This window comes from Octopus bimaculoides, chromosome 12 (assembly GCF_001194135.2).
Source record: "Octopus bimaculoides isolate UCB-OBI-ISO-001 chromosome 12, ASM119413v2, whole genome shotgun sequence".
NCBI classification, from domain to species: Eukaryota; Metazoa; Mollusca; class Cephalopoda; order Octopoda; family Octopodidae; genus Octopus; species Octopus bimaculoides.
The window spans coordinates 8,791,551-8,798,393 of NC_068992.1; the positions used below are offsets into that span (position 1 = coordinate 8,791,551).

The 6,843-nt window shown below is 36.2% G+C and overlaps 1 long non-coding RNA gene across 1 annotated transcript in view; it reads left to right on the forward strand.

The window, feature by feature from the left end:
- The first annotated feature begins 449 nt into the window (after nucleotides 1–449).
- Nucleotides 450–6,843, forward strand: part of LOC106876770 (uncharacterized) — a 10,995-nt gene continuing 4,601 nt past the window's right edge. Inside the window, exons 1-2 of the long non-coding RNA XR_001410295.2 lie at nucleotides 450–1,233; nucleotides 4,959–5,007. This is a non-coding gene — a long non-coding RNA (uncharacterized LOC106876770). The remainder of the gene's footprint in view (nucleotides 1,234–4,958; nucleotides 5,008–6,843) is intronic.

Below are 6,843 nucleotides of genomic sequence, written 5' to 3' on the forward strand. Positions count from 1 at the left end.
GATTGGATCGACCCCAGTACGCAACTAGTACTTATTTTATTGAACCCGAAAGGATGAAAGGCAAAGTTAACCTCAGCAGAATTTGAACTCAGAACATAAAGACAGATAAAATACTGCTAAGCCTTTCACCTGGTGTGTTAATATTTCTTGTTTCTTTATTGCCCACAAGGGGCTAAACTTGGAGGGGACAAACAAGGACAGACAAAGGGATTAAGTCGATTACATCGATTCCAGTGCGTAGCTGGTACTTATTTTATCGATCTCGAAAGGATGAAAGGGAAAGTCGACCTCGGCGGAATTTGAACTCAGAACGTAACGGCAGACGAAATACCACTAAGCAATTCACCCGGCGCGGTAATGTTTCTGCCAGCTTGCTGTCTTAAATAAATAAAATATTTATTTCATTATTGCCTGCTGGGGACTAAACATAGATGGGACAAACAAAGACAAACAAAGGGATTAAGTCAATTACATTGACCCCAGTGCAAAACTGGTACTTATTTAATTGACCCCGAAAGATGAAAGGCAAAGTTGACCTCGGTGGAATTTGAATTTAGAATGTAAAGACAGACGAAATAAAGTTAAGCGTTTCGCCCAGCATGCTAACGTTTCTGCCAGCTAGCCGCCTTAATAAATAAAATGTTAAACAAGTAAGTATTGTACAGGAACATCTTTGGGAGATTTGTAAATCATAGATAGAAAAAAAACAAAGAATGCTAAGGATTGGTTTTGAAGTGAAGTTTTAAAGAACTTCCTGCTCTCAGTTACTATTCAAGTGAATTATTTACGCATGCATACACACATATGCCCATTTTTATGGCACACACATATGTATGTATGTATGTATATATATATACCTATATTTATAAATAATTATCTACATAACGTACACAAACGCATGCACACAAGTATTTAAAGTCACACCAATACACTAAAATTATACACAGAAAGGAACATAGAATCTTATTGACAAAATATATTAAATCTCACTTTAGACACAAACCCCAAAATATAAGAAGTCACTGTATAGCTTATACATATTGATTCTACACTCTTCATTGGAATTAGTTTATCAAACCAACGAAAGAACTAACAAACAAACTGATCCCAACAAGATTTGGAATCAGAATATAAAGGATCAAAATTATAAAAAAAAAAAACAACGTTTAGCTTGACGCTGCATTGATTCGGAGTCGTTGCTGCACTTGTGGAAATTATATTTTTAATTAACCAGTAAGTTGTGGCTCCTTATTTCCTCCATTTATTTCTTTTTATCGTTTATTTTTTGCTTGTTTTGTCCATTGAAATATAGAACATGCTGTGGCACAACCTTAAAGGGTTCAGGAGTTCTCAACCATTTTTTATCTACAGACCCCTTTCATAACTATTTTATTCTAGTTGACCCCCATCTCATTACTATTCAATGTTCAAAAACTAGTTTTATAGAAACTTCTTTTAAAATTCCTATTTTGTTTTTCACACATTAACTTGAGTAGGTTGAACCATATAAAATGTTAAAGAAAAAACACCCAGCTGTTTCTTGCAATACATACAGATAAAGCAAAATTTTTTCAGGGGCCCTTAAACTGCTATTGGGGATCCCCAATTTTCTATTTTGTTTCTTGGGCCCCTAAAATATTATATGGACCCTAAAGGGCCATATAGACTTCGGTTGAGAACCACTGGTTTAGATAAACAAATTAACGCCAGTACTTATTTTATTAGTCTTTATCACCAAACCACTAAGTTATGAGGATGTGAACAAACCAACATTCACGGTTGAGCAATGGTGGAGGGACAAACAGAAATGCACACGCACACACACACATACATCTAGACAACAGGCTTCTACACAATTTCTGTCTACCAAATTCACTCAGAGCTGTAGTAGAAGACACTTGACCAAAGTGCCACACAGTGGGACTGATCCAAAACCAAAGAGTTGCAAAGCATGCTTCTTAACCACACAGCCATGCTAGTGTATTAATTATTATTTCTTCTTGGAACAAACTTGGAAAAATCCAAAATTTATTGAAAAATAGTAATTTATGCATTTTTATGGCATATATTTATGACAGGTTGAATTTGCCTTTCATCCTTTCGGGGTTGATAAACGAAGTACTAATCCAGGGTGATGGATGAGCAGAACAGCAAAAACATTGGATCAAGTGCTTTTTGGCATTTGTTCAACTCGATGTGTTGGAGGAACCAAATTAAACAAAGAGTTCAAATCTTGTCATAGTCCTGTTTGGTTGACAATCTTAATCTGTTATCCAATTTAACATCACTGCTTGCCATTTTAGGTGCTTTCACTGGAGTCCACGATATTGCTCACGTTTAGATTAGGTCTTTGATTTGAGGCTTCTTTCCTTTCTCCCTCCCACTCATCTCAGAGTGCTCTGTATGTGTGTATGTATACATACATATTTAGTAGAAAGTGGGTTATACATCTTTAGATTGTATACCTGACTTCCTACTATAAAATTAAAATATAACGGAACGCTGAACTCCAGACTAAACAACTTAAACAACATTTTATTTAGGTGGTAAATATATACATCTTTAGTTCTTGTTGTTACAGCTTCTGTGTGTATGAGCATAGTTGTTGGGACGTGGGTATGCAGTTGCGAGCGAGCTGTCGAGTGTAAGTCCGAAAGATGTAGAGAGACAGCTTTAATACGTCCATGCTCAATCGCTGGCCAGCGAGAAAGAGAATGAATTGAGCGGGAAACGCTTGCTTGTTTAATTCTACGCATGCGTAAGACTACGCATGCGCAGGCGTTACTACACATACACATTAGTATACATACATACAAACATGATGTAAAACCACCACATGTTTTCGCAGCTAGCGACATACCAACAGATTCATAGTTCCTGCCAGCCATACTACATTACTGGCTGAAGTAACTGGAAGAGAATCTGGATCAAGGAGAAGGTGTTTAACCAAGATGCTCTCTGGCTGGAAGAAATCCGAAGAAGTTACTGCTCCTGCGTTACATCCAAGACATACAACATTGATGGTGAAACTCTTGCAACTGCAATCCAGAAACTCTAGGATGGAAAAGCACCGGGAAGAGATTTCATTGTTGGATATTGGTACAAGAAGCTAACCTTCTACCGATCATATCTTATCAATTTGTACCAGCAAGATCTCAATGGGAACAGTAGCATACCACACTGGTTAGCTCTGGCAGAGACAAAATTGATCCCCAAATACAGAACCATCCACACGGCAAAAAATTACTGGCCAAGTGCATGCCAGAACTTAATGTATAAGATACACACAGCATGCTTAAACCTTTTCCTCCAGGACCATTGTGAAACCAATAACATCATCACAGTAGAACAAGCAGCTGGGAAAAATGGAGTCTGCAGATTGCTGAGCAATTTGTTAATCAACAGAACTGTGATGTCAGGGGTGCGAGAGCATAGGAGGAACCTAGTTTAAATGTGGCTAGACTACAAAAACAACTTTGACTCTGTTCCCTACTCAAGGAAGCTAGGAGCCCTTCAACTTGCTAAAGTTCCCGTGAGCATAGTCAATGCCATAGCTGACCTGACTTCATCGTGGGCCACCATCTTGAAATTAAACAAAGAGTGACTGCATTATCACTGATAGAATACAGTATTGCAAAGGTATTTTCCAAGGGGACAACCTCTCTGTGATGTTGTTTACACTTTCTGTAAACCCCTTGTCATTCATGTTAAGGAAGTTTGAAGGATATTTCACTGGTTCCATCCTTACTGGTTTCATTTTTTTTTTTGCACTTTGAAAGAGCCGCTATTTAAATGTTTTTGTTTTTTATTCTTCAAAGGACAACAATTTTTGATTTGTATTCTTTACCAACACAATGTTTCCATTAATGACTACAAGAGCAGGTGTGGCTGTGTGGTAAGAAGTCTGCTTTCCAACCACATTGTTCTGGGTTCAGTCTCATTGCATGAAACCTTGGACAAGTGTCTTCTGCTTTACTTTGGTTGACTAAAGCTATGTGTGTGAATTTAGTATGTCATTCCGACATACATAGTATATTATTATACTAACAATTGCAAGCTGCACTTGAAATTGAATATAAAAAGTATAATACACAATAGAATTCATAGATAATAATAAAACTGTAGTTACATTCATGTAAAACAAATGTCATGTTTATGAAAACAATGAACAAAACTCAACTTAATTGCAATATGATTCATACTTATTAAAATGAAGGACACAGTAAAGTACATTATAACTTTAGTCACATGAAACTGTTATATTGTATTTCTCATTAAAAAGAATATTACAGTATTAAATAATTATACTAGATCCTTCAAAATGGAGGGGACAATTATTGAATGACTACAATATTCAATAATCATACTAGTTCCTTTGAAACTATTCATTTCCATACATTTCAGAGAAATTGGTCATCTGAAAAAGTGTCCTTTTCAAAAATATAAAAAGATCTATATTTGATGATATAGCGATAGAAAGATTAAAATTTTAAAGTTTTCTGAAAGGGAACAAAATTCTAAAACTATGTGAAACATTGCCACTATTCATAATACTATGTTTGATCAACTATTGCTGATTTAATTTGTAACTTTCTGCTGAGTGTGGGTGCTTTTACGTGCCACCGGCACAAAGGCCAGTCAGGCGGTACTGGCAACGGCCACGCTCAAAATGGTGTATTTTACGTGCCACCCGCATGAGAGCCAGTCCAGGGGCACTGGCAATGATCTTGCTCAAAAGTCCTTACACATACCACAGGCACAAGTGCCAGAAAGGCGACACTGGGCACAGGTGCCATCACGATTTCGCTTTAAATTTTAACCCATTTTCCAAGAGTTTAATTTCTTCTTTAGATAATATTTGTAATGGGAAATTTTGAGTAACTGTTCTGACTTTCAATAAAAAGTGATATATTTTCTCTATTTTTAAAAAGTCATTCAAATATTTTGTTTACTTTCAGATTATGAATTGCATTTTCATTTTACTTTGTCTCCTGCAAATAGTTTACAGTAAGTATTCTAACTTGTAACTTCCTTCATGAATTCTTGAAACAATAATTTTCATCTCATCAAAACATAGACAACGATTCATTTCAGTTTTATATAATGTTACAATATAATATTTCAGCTGCATTATCATGATTGTGTGTGTATGTGTGTTTTTGTGTGCACGCGCGTGTGTGTGTTTGATTGTGTGCGCGTGTATATTTATATATATCATCATCATTATCATTGTCATTTAACATTTGCCTTCCATCTTAGCATGGGTTGGACAGTTTAATAGGAGCTCACCAGGCAAGCGACTCCACTATATGTTTGTGTCTATTTTGGCATAGATTTTGGGTTGGACACCCTTCCTAACACCAACCACCTCACAGAGTAAGCTGAGTGCTTCTTATGTGGCACCAGCATACAAGAGGTCAGTTCGTGGCATGGTTTTTACAACTGGATGCTCTTTCAAATGCTGACCACTTTACAGTGTGGACTGGATGCTTTTTAAGTGGCACCAGCACTGGCAGGGTCACCAAGTAACTTGCAAAACAAGGAATCTTTGAGAGGGAAGGGGACATTGGAGGAGGTGAGCATGTGTTAGATGATGAGAGGTTAGAGTGTGTGTATACTGGGTTTGAACAATAGTCCATACTGTTTATCAGTTGATAATATTTAAACCTGATTTCATTTTTCATGTGACGGAAGCATATGATACAAATATATATATTCTGAAATGAATCATTTCAACACATCCTTTTATATGATTATTCTGTGCATGGCTGGTTTTCAGCCAATTAGATAGATTCATTCAAATTGGCCTCAGTGTCAAGAGAGAGCGCCACGCACATGATCAAGCAGAGGACGTTATAATGAATTTATTATATCATTGTGGCCAATGATGGAGCCATAAATTCTCAACACATTTTGGCTGGGACTGGTATAGTACACAAAGCAGAAAACCCCAATCTTCAGCTTTTGTGGAATGGAGTGCCCCATTGATAATTCCCTAATTGGGCCTCGCACTGTGTGTATAGTTCATTGGTACTACTTTTGTAGTAAAAGAGAAAATGAAGGAAAAGGAGATACATTTTCATCGTTTGATACTATTTTGTTTCTGGAATGTAAAACAAATCACTGTATAAATAACAAAAAAGTGAAATGTGCAGTTTATGGAAATGGTGCTGTAGCTGGGACTGTTCATATGTGGTTCGCTAGGCTTAAGAATGTGAATCTTGATCTGAAAGACTGTGAATGTTTCAGCAGGCCTTCAGTCCTTGATGATGAATCAAACTGAAATGCTAATCATAAGTAATCCAGGTCATACAACACGAAGCATTGCAGAGTTGCTCCACATATGAGTGTTAAGGCCATAAAAGTACTTGGATATGTAAATTGCCATGGTGTTTTGGTGCTTTATAATTTAACAGAAAACAAAAAGTAATGAACCACATTTCCATCTACAATTCTCTGTTCGAATGCATCAAAAATTACCTCTTTTTGAAAAGAACAGTTACAGTTGTTAAAAAGAATGGATTGTTTACAACAATGTGGAATCATGAAGCTACGTCAAAGATCATGAATTGCAGTGGAACAATTGAAATCTGTACAAATATCTAAAGAATCCTTTTGAATTTTACTTCAAAACATGGTACAAACTTGTGTTCCAACACAATATATATCTTTTACTTTTTATCTTTTTTCTTTTACTTGTTTCAGTCATTGGAGTGTGACCATGCTGGGGCACTTCCGTGAAAGATTTTAGTTGAACAAATCAAACTAAGCACTTGTTATTTTTCTAAGATGGAAACTAAAAGAAGCCTGTCATATATATACATACATATATATATATATATA